Source organism: Leucoraja erinacea, chromosome 26 (assembly GCF_028641065.1).
Source record: "Leucoraja erinacea ecotype New England chromosome 26, Leri_hhj_1, whole genome shotgun sequence".
Lineage (NCBI taxonomy): Eukaryota > Metazoa > Chordata > Chondrichthyes > Rajiformes > Rajidae > Leucoraja > Leucoraja erinaceus.
The window spans coordinates 7,948,762-7,962,511 of NC_073402.1; the positions used below are offsets into that span (position 1 = coordinate 7,948,762).

Genomic DNA, 13,750 nt, shown 5'->3' on the forward strand with positions numbered 1-13,750 from the left:
TTCCTTCGCTCCATAGATGCTGCTGCACCCGCTGAGTTTCTCCAGCTTTTTTGTGTAACTGGCTATGTCAGTTGGCTAAGTTATGCTCACCGGCATAGATGGCTACCAAACCTATCAGAAGCTTTGATTCAGAATGTCCGTGACATGCAAAATCAAAAGTTTAGCAATTAAGAGCAGTATCTCACAATTAAAAAATATTTAATTGAGTTAATACTATTAAATAACCGTTGCTTCAATCTTTATCCCTACAATTTATTGGAGTTGCTGCTCATGATCCAGGCCTAACAGGGCGTAGATTCACCAAAGTCTCAATAAAAGTGTTTGCAAATTGTTACCTGTTCACATGATCAGCACAGTTGCAAAATCACCCAAGAAGGGTTAACTCGGGAAATTGATGCTCAACACTGAAACCAAAACTTGGAGCATTTCCCCACAAATTACAGCCCATTGTTTTGTTAATCCTGGCAGACTTTCTCAGTTAAATATCTCTCAATCACCCCCACCCTCCTCACTCATGTAATCACCCTTCTCATATCTGGGGAAAAGAGCCCACTCTGTTCTATTATTCCTGCAGTATTATTTTGTGGTCCTGGTACAACTTTGCAAATCTGTTTTTACAATTAAGCCAATGTTTCCATGTCCTTTTATAATTTAGAAACTGCAACAGGAACATAGTCTAAACATAACCACAGATAGCATTAACACAAGTTATCTTCTATCTGGTTTTATCCTGCTACCAATAACTCAATGCTTGATTTGCATTGTTTTGTGGGCTAGTCATAGGGCATTGCTTCTTGGAGTGATTATACTACATCCATAAATGGTGCTTTCCTGAAAGACTATCAGTCAGTGCCCTCCATAATGTTTGGGACAAAGACCCATCATTTATTTGTTTGCTTCTGTACTCCACAATTTGAGATTTGTAATAGAAAAAAATCACTTGGTTAAAGTGCACATTGTCAGATTTGAATAAAGACCATTTTTATACATTTTGGTTTCACCAGCTAGAAATTACAGCTGTGTTTATAGGGTCTGTTATTGGTTTACTTCAAGATACATTTCTTTAACAAGGGCAACTTCTTCATGACTGTACTAAAACTTCTAAGATATTAATTACATGTTTCTTAAAGAGACTGTTGTGTGGGATTACTCTGTGGCAAATAACCAAATTGGAGAAGAATCATCATTGCCACATGCTTGGAACTATTAGTTGGTATATCCCAAAACTGATCTATAACCAGAAGATGCATATCTTATTAGCTAACTCAAACAAAAATCTTGCCAATCCTCTGGGTCAGAGGAGAAAGGAGGCAGAAACAAAGACCGATTTGTGTCTACAAACATTCTCTCATTGAAAAGTATGTCATCTTACCACACAAGGCGACTAGTAATCTGAAGCAAAGGTTATCCTTGCAGGAAATACTCCATATAGGTGACGACAGTATTCAAGAATCTGAAGAGAGAAAAGAACAATCATGTAAAGGATGGAAGATGTTCAGTTTTCTCTCATTTGAATATTCACTAAATGATAAATTAGATTTCTAGCTTTAATGCGATACTCTTTACTCCCAAAAGATGAGCAGAATTTGCAGATGTCATAGACCCATCAGTACTTCATGGGGTCAGTTTACACCAACAGATTGCTCATATGATTATGGATACAGTTCCTTTGTGCGACAAGTATTAAATGGGGTCACGTAGCAGGATTTGGAAATAAATGAAAAGAAATTTAATCTTGATTATCTGAAATGCATCTTAAGCATTAAATGCTCAAAATGCTTTATCGCATTTGAGTATAATAGTTAAGAGTTCCAATTGTGCATAAAGAACTGTTGGTACTTCCAATGTAATCAGCTCCTAAACATGTATAACAAAGTATGTGTTTAAACTGAAGATAGACATAAAATGCTGGAGTAACTCAGCAGGGCAGGCAGCATTTCTGGAGAGAAGGAATGGGTGACCTTTCAGATCGAGACCCTTCTTCACACTTGTCAGGGGAAAGGGAAACGAGAGATATAGACGGTGATGCAGAGATATAAAACAAATGAATGAAAGATAGCCAAAAAAGTAACGATGATAAAGGAATCAGGCCATTTGTTAGCTGTTTGCTAGGTGAGAACAAGAAGCTGGTGCGACTTGGGTGTGGGAGGTAAGAGAGAGGGAATACAGGGGTTACTTGAAGTTAGAGAAATCAATATTCATACCCCTGGGTTGTAAGCTGCCCAAGCAAAATAATTTGATTGTCATCTCATAATTGTCCCCATTCTTTCTCTCCAGAGATGCTGCCTGTTCCACTGAGTTTCTCCAGCATGTTACGTCTATCTTCTATAACAAAGTACTGTTCTGTTCAGACCATACAGACGACACTCCGTCGACAACCTAGTCGCCAAAAAAATAGCCTAAGTGGGCCAGGCCCTTAACTGCTGGATCCACAAATCAGACTGAAATTGGGGGAACTTTACAACCAAGTTGATATTGTAGCATACAACAGTATATAAAAAGGAACTGTGTCATGGCATGTAATAAATGCTATAAAACATTATTTTATATAACACCTTTGTATAACAACAATAGTTGTACATCAGGATAGCCAAGATATCCTTTCACATATTCTTACTGTGCTATAATATTTCTTTAGTATAAAATAATTTGTCTGCAGAGAACAAATATCCATATTAAAAGTTTGAAATAAAACTATTGAGAATGCTTGGTAATTCAGCAACCAGCTTGCCGGCTAATGTTTATGTTCCCTTTCAACTCAGCAGAGCGATGGCCGTACGTCTTCCTTTCAACTTATCTAGTTCACAGAACAATTTATCATATTGTATAACATCTTAAAAAATGAATTTGAAGAGTGTCATGGGCCAGAAAAACCATGGCTGATTATTGGAGAATTATGCTGACTGGCATTGTTTTAGATGATAGCATATAAAATTCTCAATACAATAGAACGCTGCAAAAAGAAGTCCTCTGTGTACACTAGGTTGTGCATAACGTATATAACACTGTTTATTACATGGCAATGACAGTTCCTTTCATATAATACTGTTTGACACAGTCAGAAACAAGGAACTGCAGATGCTGGTTTACAATAAAACATAGTGCTGGAGTAACTCTGTGGATCAGGCAGCATCTCTGGAGAACATGGATTGGTGACACTTTGGGTCAAGACCCTTTTTCAAATTCTGAAGAAAGGTCCCAACCCGAAACGTCAGAGATGCTGCCTGACCCGCTGAGTAACTCCACAACTTTGTGTTTTATTATACTGCATCATTAATATTGCTATGCATTTGCTCAAAAATCTTTAGAAGTCTGCTCCAGAAAACCACGTGTTAACTTACTAAATTCTGAGACATTCAAAGCCTTGATGGAGATTCAGAACTCAATCAGCGAATGACGAAAAATAAGCAGCACGGGTTGTGATCTTTACATTCCAATGCAGCATCCCGTGAAACACTGGGTATGTTGTTCAAGCCAGCCAATCTCAATTACGCAGCAATCCAACATTTAACCCAAACTAGGCATCACGAGCTTTGACTGATGAAACCCAAGTAGAAAATGAGCACACAAATAATCACACTATCAATGGGCTCATTTTACTGTATCAGAACAAATACAGATCCCACCATCGATTTTCTGGCAACTGGTGGCCTGGGGGTTCCCTTAACACGGACATAATTACAAGAGAGCACATGTTCTTTGTGCTGGACTCAACATGGTAAATGCATCTATAATCAAGGTAACAGTCTCACAATCAGGACCGAGTTTTTTTTGGAAAGAAATCTCAGTAATAGTTTACCAAAGTGGTTGTGGAGTCGCTCAGTACATTCTAGACAGAAAAATGCATTTTTGGATATTAATTGAATCAAGGATTACAAAGTTGTTGCTGATGTAAAAGACCTGCCATGATCTTATCAGATGGCAGAGTGATGCAAGAGGCCAGATGGTCTACGCCTGCTTCTGTTTCTTATGTCCTTGGCATATGCAATGAGTTACTGTCCAGAATCAGATTGAATGGATCAGGGGCCTTTATACCATGGCTATTTATACTTTGCACTGAAACACAATCCCCAAAGCAGATTTCAGCCTGCAACATGCTTCCAGGTCTGTGTAGTATTTTTTTAAACACGTGTATATCATTCAACAAATAAAGTAATTCCGTACAGTGTTCAGCACAGCAAGACTGAGACCATACGAGTCCAAGTTCCAAGTTGCCATCAACAAAGTTCTGGAACAAATTCACGCTATTTCATTTATTAAATTCAGGCTCATAAGTAAAAACTGGACAGCTTACTCACAAAGAGGAAGAACACAAAGGAATACAAAGTCAGGATAATTTTAACTTTTTAATTTTGATAATAACTGAATAGAGACACGAGCAAGATCAGGAGTGAGAATGGCACTTTCATGCAATCAGTGGCAGTAACATGGTCGAGGGTAAAAGAGCCCAGATGGATGTCAAGGGTTAAGACCTTGATTTTAATTGAAAGTTAGTCCCTTGATTTTAACCTTCTTGGGTCAACATGCCTGGTCATTAGGGGGGGGGGGGGGGGGGGGGGGGGGGGGGGGGGGGGGGGGGGGGGGAAGAGAGATGAGGGCAGGAGAAGCCATCTTTGGTGAGCTATTTCTAAGGTAATTCATTTAATCATTTTAACAGGGCAAAGGCAAGACAAGAAACTGGAATAGAGAAACAAATCCAAGGAAGGGTGCATCATATTGTGCTGCAAATACTGGTATTCTAATTCTTAAAAGACAAGAACAGATGAGGATGGAGACACAAGGAATTGTGGATGCAAGAAACATGAGCAAAATACAGAGTGCTGGAGTAATTCAGCAGGTCAGACACATTTTGTGGAGGGAATCGCTCGACAATGTTTTGGGTCAAGACACTTTTTCAGACTGATTCAACCTGAAGGATCATGACCCAAAATATCATCTGTACAGAAATATCATCCATTCCTTCTCTCCAGAGACGCTGCCTGTCCCGCTGAGTTACTCCAGCTTCTTGTGTCTATCTCCAAATTATCATCTGCCATTCCCTTCAAAGACACTCCCTGACCAGCCAAGTTCCTCCAGCACTTTGAGTTTGGATGAGGATAGATATTCCACGACCAACACAGCACATTTGGATGTTTAATCACTATAAAAGACAATACCCAATAACTAAGAATTGTTAACAAAATCCCTAAATGTCAAATCAAACTATGCAATTACAAAGGTCATTAGTTAGGTCAAGCAGCATAATAATAAATCATAGGAAACTCTTATACACTTCATTTTGACACGCATGCTCTAGCTAATCATGTATTATTTTATAATCCAGGAACTAAATTGCAATAGCTTTGAGGTAGTTAACTCTCTTTCCCCATCTAGCACAGCCCAGGGTGTGGAAGTGGGAGTGAAAAATCACACAGGCAGCTGCAGCTGTCGGTTTTAAACGTTGTCCTCTTCTCCCACCTAAACTAAGCCAGTTTATTTCTGAGACCAATGGATTATTTGTGCACTCTAAGCCTGGCAGTAACAAGCAGCGATAACACATCACAGTTTTGTTAATGTCATAGAAACCGCACGGATTGGGCTCAGCATGGAGCAATAGGACCAGCTGTCCCATCTTTTCACATAGTCCATCATAGTGATGCAGTGAATAGGCAAATAGGATGGGTTGCTAATAGACTCATTTCCCTAATTAACCATCGGTTCCAATGGTTAACTAAGGAAATCACTGCTCTTACTCTTGTAGCCAGCACACAATAATCATAGCTGTCGCCAAAATCTTATTTCAACACAAAGACTAATATCCAGCTGTAAATGTGGTTTTAATGAGTAATGTGAAATAGCCAAAGTACAGAAAAATCACAGGCAGAATACATCTCATGGGAAACTTCATTCACACAGTCTAAATGGGCCTCATCCCGACTCTATGTTACATATATTTGTCCAATGAATGAATCACATGGCAAGAAAGTATCTGTATATCAGACACTGAACTCTCCAAAACATGCTTCCCTCTACAAACATGTCCATATTAACATATAACAGTATGGTTGCAAGACAGAAGGCTCTTGCTTTTGTAATCCATTATCAGGCAGCCTGGAGTTCCCAAATGGTACAGGATGTGCATTCTAAAGGTTAGAGGTGCCCTGGCACGCCGCAGCAAGACTCCTGGTGGGCACCCGAAAAAGGGACCACATCACCCCGATCCTGGCCTCTCTCCACTGGCTCCCTGTGCGGTTCCGAATAAATTTCAAGATCCTCCTTCATGTCTACAAAGCCCTCAATGGGCTTGCCCCCACCTAAATTAAAAGTCTGCTCACCCACCACTCCACGTTCAGGTCCCTCAGATCGGCCGACTTGGGATTGCTGAATATCCCGCGGTCTAGGCATAAGCTCAGGGGCCACCGCGCCTTTGCGGTTGCAGCCCCTAGACTGTGGAACAGCATCCCTCTTCCCATCAGAACTGCCCCCTCCATCGACTCCTTTAATTTTATTTTTATTAGAAGTACAATAAGTTGCAGTAATACACACCGCATATATCTCATTACATTTGTTGTACCCCTTCATTTTTGAACTTTAAAAAAGATAGAAATAAAAGTAAGGAAAGTCGTGAAGGAGCAGGAAAGTGTTGGGAAAAGAAAGCCCATTAGAAAAGGAGTTAGAGAAGAAATAGACCCTAGAAAAGAAAGAAAGAGTAACAATCGCTCTATTATGAAAAAAAAACTCCGCACAAAGGGATATACCAACCATATTTTTCACCCCCCACTACCAGATCTTGGCACCATTTATTTTTTAAATTACTATTGCACCTTATGTTTGTAATAAGTCCATAAATGCAGACCACGTCTTTTGGAAGTGGTCTGCTTCGCCTGCTAGGAGGAGTCTCATCTCTTCCAGATGTAATGTTTCAAATATGTTTGAAATCCACATTTTTATTGTTGGTATAGGAGCATTTTTCCAGAATTTGAGTATAAGCTTTTTTCCCGTTATTAGCCCGTAATTAAGTAAATTCTTTTGAAACACGTTTAGTTCAGGGCTACCTTCTGTTATTCCAAAAATAATCCATTCTGCTTTTGGTATGAGTTTTATTTTAAATAGTTTTGTGAAGATTTCAAATATTTAGTTCCAGAATTTTTGGATTTTTATACAAAAAACAAAAGAATGCGCTATGGTAGCTTCATGAGACGTACATTTATCACAAATGGGTGAGACGTTAGGGAAAAGTTTATTTATTTTTGAATAGTAGTCTATGTAATGTTTTGAATTGTATTAGAGTATGTCGTACGTTAATCGAGCATTTATGCACATATATTAAGTGCTTATCCCAGCTCTCTTTTGAAATTTTTATATTTGAGATCAGTTCACTCCTGTGCCATTAAGCAATGAATTTCTCACCGGTCTGGGGAAAGTGGGTGCTATTTTGAGTTTTATAGCTAGTTCTTGTTCCCAGTCTGCTCACCCACCACACCACCTCCAGGTCCTTCAGATCAGCAGACTTAGGATTGCTGAATATCCCGCGGTCTAGGCATAAGCTCAGGGGCCACCGCGCCTTTGCGGTTGCAGCTCCTAGACTGTGGAACAGCATCCCTCTTCCCATCAGAACTGTCCCCTCCATCGACTCCTTTAAGTCGAGACTAAAAACCCATCTGTACTCCCAAGCCTTTCTTGACATCCTCGGAGAGAGGGCTATAAGTATGTAGTTTGTTTGTTATACTATTCTTATACAAATGTAAAGCACTTTGGCCAACGAGAGCTGTTTTTTAAATGTGCTATATAAATGACTTGACTAGTAATGCTGCGCCTCACAAAGACCCTTGTTCAATCCTGACCTAGAGTTATATCTGTGCGGAGTTCCCTGTGACCGCATGGGTTTCCTCGGAGTGCTTAGTTTCTTCCCACAGAATGTTGATAGGGTGGGTTTGCAGATAAAATGGCCACTAAATTGCCCCTAATGTTTAGGGAGTGGATGCGAAAGCGGGATAGCTTTAATCAATCACAATTGGAGTAACACATTTAACGGATTACATTTTTTTTACAAACTATCATCTGAAAAAAAATTCCTGACTCTCTAAACCACGTGCTTGTTCATCAAGGGGATGTTTCCTGGCTTCTGTAATGGTGAAGTTGTGCAATGTTATAGCATTACCCATGAGTAATGTTCCTGCTTTAATATATGTCAACTGTAAAAGCAAACAATTATAGAATTTAAAGGTTGCATAATCTAGAGAAATTATATGGATCTGATAGACATCTTGAAGGTTATTCAAGAAAAGATGACTACTTTTAATTATCTGGTCAATTTCGTATCACTTTCAGGAGGCCCCAAAGCCCTTTCCGACCAATAAAATGTCGCCTCAATTTTAGCATGCTGAAACAAGGCAGCCTATTTATGCAAATAATTTTCACAAGCAGCATGCCATTTTAAAATCACATCAAACAAGGGACTGCCCCACAGTGCCAGAGACCTGGGTATGATTCTGACCTTGTGTACGGTCTGTGTGGAATTTTCATGTTGTCCCTGTGACCGAGTAGATTTCCACCAGATGCTCGTTTCCTCCCACATCCCAAAAACATACAGGTTTGTAGGTTTGTTTAAGAAAGAACTGCAGATGCTGGAAAAATCTAAGGTAGACAAAAATGCTGGAGAATGGGCGATTGATGATTGGTTTGAAGTCAATGGGCCGAAGGGCTTGTTCCTGTGCTCCCTGCCAAATTATTACCAAGGAATCATTTACATCTACATGAGAATGCAGGCGAGACATTGGTTTAATGATTCATCTGAAGATTGACGATGTCAACATTCTTGTTCTGCTCAGTACTTCAATACTGTCAAAGGATATAATAGTGTTCAAGCTCTTTAGTGGCCTTTATTTGCTATGCAATAGTTTGTTTACTTTTAGTTTCAATTTTTTCCTTTAATATATTATTCGTTCATAATATCTTTCTGGATAAGTTCTTATGTAGATGGATATAGATATATTTAAGACAATCATCTTAAAACTCCATTGTTTAACTCTTCCTGATCTTTGATCCAGACTGTAAATGCACTGAAGAGCCCCGATCTAAATCATCACCTATCCATGTTCTCCTGAGGTTCTGCTTGGCCGGCTGAGTTACTCCAGCACTTTGTGCCCTTTTAATACAAAACATTGCTTCTCTGCGAATACAAGTTTTCTTTCCCTCAAGATGTTGGGAATGATTCCTGCCCCCCCTCCAGGCTTTCACCTAAGTGACTTCACTCAAATCCAAGTAAAGAATGAGGTTTTTACTAATTTTTGTAGCAGAGAAATCTCTTCTGTCCAACAATGTCTTACATTGGAATTCCGAGAGTAAGGGGAGGGCCACCATCTCAAAAACTTCACTAACAGCCAACGAGAGTCAAGAGAGGGACATGGGGAGAGTGGGTGGAGGCAAGGAGTAAAATACTTGTCTCATATTCTTTTTGCTGCTATCACCACAACCACCCCTCCCCACTTTGCTGCCATTTTTCTTCCCTCGCCACTACCATTGTGCCATTCCAATGGTGAAAAGCGAGATCAGTTCACTCCTGTGCCATTAAGCAATGAATTTCTCATCAGTCTGGGGAAAGTGGGTGCTATTTTGAGTCGTGAAGTGTCAGTTAAGCATAGGGGACGAAGTCTCCCTTTTACTGCAATGTCAGCAATTCCCCGAGGATGATAAATGAGTTAATCACTTAGGGTCTCGGTTACGTTACCACCTGTCCCAGCTAGACTTGCAGTGAGAAGTGATAATACTACTGACAACTGGGAACCAGCATAAACACTCCTCCACAAGTGCTTAGCCCAGCAAAATGTTACCTACAGCGCTGTGGTTTATATTCCACGTTGAACCTTTGAAAAAGACTAACTGCCCTCAGAAACAGATTGAACTGCAGTTTAAACACTGCTTTATAATACATTATGGCTCCCAACAGCTTGCCCCGTGTTGCCATTGATGTGAAACAAAATAGGTTTTGCGACATAATGGAGTGTACAGAGAGAGCAGAGCCCCAGCCCATGCTCTGAACTTTCTCTATGGTCAATTCCATAACCCGCTGTGAGGGATATTCTATAATATAATATGTGTGCGGTGAGGAATATTCTTTCTGTGCTCCCAATCACTCTGAGTAATGGGCAGAGGAAAGGGCCAACAGGTACTCCTGATATTCACTCTCCCATGGGTAGAGACACATCGATGAACAAGGACACATAAAGGTGCAAGATTATTACTTGTCTGGGGAGTTTGGGGGAGAGGGGGGTACAAGTAAGGCAAAAGTCAGAGACAGTTCAAGACAATGAAAGGAAGAGAAAAAGGGGATGAAAGAGGCAGACTATTAAAGAGAATGGAGATTAAAGTGGCAGACTGGAATAGATACCAGTCATGCAATTTTTCACTTTATCCTTTCTTTGCAGGTAGAAAGCAGAGCACGCCTTGTCAGACACAGGAAGGAAACCATGAAAGTCTAAAATACAATTAAATTTAGAGAATATCTTTCATCAACTCGGTTCTACAAAGTGCCGATAATAGTCCACATAATAAGATTATCTTGATGATACTATTGAAGTGGTTGAAATGTGACAAGTCGCTCACCAGATGGTAGATCATAGATGGTAGAGTAGGCCGAGGACAGAATAGTGTGGGAAGGGAAGAGGAATTGGCTCAGAACAGGGAACACCTGATGATTTTTGTGGACATAGACCAGTTTAATTTACGATTAAACCCTATTTAAGGCATCAGCCTAAATGTGACACTGTTTAAGACTCTTCCACTCAGATCTGAAAAAAGTACATTTTTTCCTCAATTCAGCTATGTTGCCAAACCAGTAACAGGTAGCATGATAAAAGGAGGATGGAAAGACCACCATTAAATGAAAATCAAAAACTGATATCAAACAAAATGGTGGAAAAGCCCAAGTCATGCACCAAAGAAGCAAAACTAGACCAGGTGGCAGAGGTGCAGAAAGACATTGGATAGAACAAAAATAAAAACTATGATTGGATGAAAAATAAAGCCATAAAGGGATTGATAAACTGCTTTGGCTGTGTAATATGGTGCCAATGTTGTAATGTCATTGTTTGTCATATTGACCCATCACTACGCCCAGTCGTTGACTCCTCTCAGCAGATGCTAAGTGGCCTCTGCGATGTTTCCAGCATTTCTATTCCTGTTTCAAATTTCCAGCATCTACAGTTGCTTTTCGGTCAGTGGCCAGATCTGATGCAACACAGGGTATTTTTCACGCCACAGATGCTGCCTCCTGCTGGGTACGTTCAGGATCCTTTTATTTCAGGTTTCAGATTTCCAGCAACTGCTGTCTTTAATATCGCAAAGATCCAACATGTGATCTTTCAAAAAAATAAAATGTATTTTTTTATACATTGGTGCAATGAAAATCTAAATATAGTCTACTGGCTACACAATCTAATGAAATGAAAAAATACTACATATCTGTTCCAAAATTCCCAGTCTGCAGTTGACTGGTAACACCAGAGGTCGGCAGGATTCATATGGTTACAGTTCTTAAAGTAAAGTGGCAATAGTACTCAACATGGTATAACATTGGGATTTACCCACAAACCCAATCCAGCCTTAAAACTGATGAGAGCAAGGATATTATTTATTGATATGTTTATACTTCCTAATCATCCATTCTGGCTTAATGAAGAGCAGTAAAGCAGGGTCTTGGCACATTGCAAAGTGAGAAGTAGAGAAACCAGAATAGTTTAGAATAATGTGTAATATTAATAGGGAACGCTCCATTTTTAAGCACTTGCATACTTTATTTTGAACAGCAACTTGACCCAACAACTTCTCTTTACCATTACATTGGAGGAGATTGTGGATAACTCAGAATCCACATGGAAATTTGGTGGGAAGGCTGTTCATCCAACGCATGTTACATAATAGGTTGATCTGCTTCAAGACCTGAAAGAGCTCAGGTTTTATTCTCTTATTAAAGCAGCTGACAATTCAACCCAGATGTTACTATCTGAGCTTCTGGGGAAAGTCTGCACATTTTGCAGTAATCTCACACATCTCGGCACACCCAGCAAATCAATTATGGTAGGCAACTGAAAGGTGCAAGACCCAGCTGACTTTGAGGCAGCCCTCAATCTTTCCAGAGACTACACTTCCTAAGCTTCTAGGGGATTGATTGGACATTTTTAATTTGCCACTTTTCCTTAGAGCACAACTTGACAGGTCATTTCACAGCCATCTCCATTTACCCAATCTTTCCTCAGAAGCCTTTCACTTTATGAAGATACCAATCGTGTCCTATTGTGATTGAGCTGCCATGACTCTTGCAATTCCAAGCCAATTGGCAAGAAGCAGCCAACATTTAGCCTGGCTAATAGGTGACCAATTATCATTTGACACCACTTCCAAATATGACCACATCCTCACTCCAGGGACTGAACGACAAAAGCCTCCTAAATGAGTGTGCTTGAATTTCTGTACAATGACATAGCCCTCAAGTCGTACAGCATAGAAACAGGCCCTTGAGCCCACCATCCTTGCTGAGCATCAAGCTCCCATTAATATTAATTTTACGCCAACTTTATTCTCATCAATTTCCTCTCGCCTACATACTAGAAGAAATTTACATTGGCCAATTAAGCTATTAACAAACAAGTATTCGGGCGAGGGAGAAATCGGAACACCTGGGGGAACTTGCCTGGTCACAGAAGATGTCAACGCAAACACCACCCAAGGCCAGGTTTGAACTCACACCTCAACTCCAAAACTCAAATATGCAACTCAAGAACAAGTTGTTTGTAATGAAGAAAAACATCCTAAGGCACTTCAAAAAAAGTGATTAGATAACAATGGTTGCAGTAGCAAAACATAAGAGATCAGGAAGGACATCTGCAGACTGGATCAAATAGATGAAGTAAAATTAAAAATTGTATTTCCCAACTTCTGTACCACAGGGCATCAACGTGTTGCAGCCAATGAAGTCCTAAATTAAGCAAAAAGTATTTCATAACTGAGACCATTAGGCACATGAAGTCTGTGCAAGTTTTCAAGGCAATCTCATTCCCTCCAATTATTTGCCCGTAACCTTTGTTCACACAGAACCAATTATCCTAACCAGAGGATCAGGAGGCAACCCAGTGACACGGAGAATGTGTAAAATTCAGAAGGATTGATTAAACCTGAACTACCCAGAGCACTAGTGTATTGCTCTAGGAGGTTTTAGGTAGACAGAGAGCAAGGTACAGAGGAGAAAGCAGTACACTGAAGAAACATGGCGTTTACTACCGGAAGATCTGGAAAGTCTGCACACCATGCAGAAATCCCACATATCTCCAGACACACAAGCAAGGTGGGAAACTCCACAGCAGTAGACACCTGAAAGCACAGCAAATAATAGGAGATTATAAGCCAGAAACTAGAAAATGAAACACTGGCTGAATTTAATTTAACTCCGGGATGCAGACCAACCAAGACCACATAGATCGAAGCAAAGATCAGCAATATGACTCACTGGACTGAAACAAAGGAGCGGTACACTCGCACATATGCATTAGAACGTTATAAACAACAAATTATAAAATTCCTTCAAATGATTTAAAACCCTGCGAATTATTTCTGAGAAGCCATGTTGTCAAGTCAATAAATGCTCCCTGAATCTATGCATCACAGGTTCTCACAAAAAGGAATTAGATAAAGAACCTGTTTGCCCCTTGTGTTGTTCAGAGATAAAATGCCTGCCAAGAAACCTGGAGCGGCTCCCACCCCATCTTTTGAATAA

General features: G+C 40.0%; 1 protein-coding gene across 4 annotated transcripts in view; it reads right to left on the minus strand.

Annotated features, from left to right (window-relative positions):
• LOC129709621 (thyroid hormone receptor-associated protein 3-like) overlaps nt 1-13,750 on the minus strand; it is a 112,443-nt gene that overhangs the window by 64,509 nt on the left and 34,184 nt on the right. For all 4 annotated transcript variants that reach the window (XM_055656086.1, XM_055656084.1, XM_055656088.1 and 1 more), the window contains exon 3: nt 1,373-1,453. The gene's annotated coding sequence lies outside the window, so the exon portion shown is untranslated. The remainder of the gene's footprint in view (nt 1-1,372; nt 1,454-13,750) is intronic.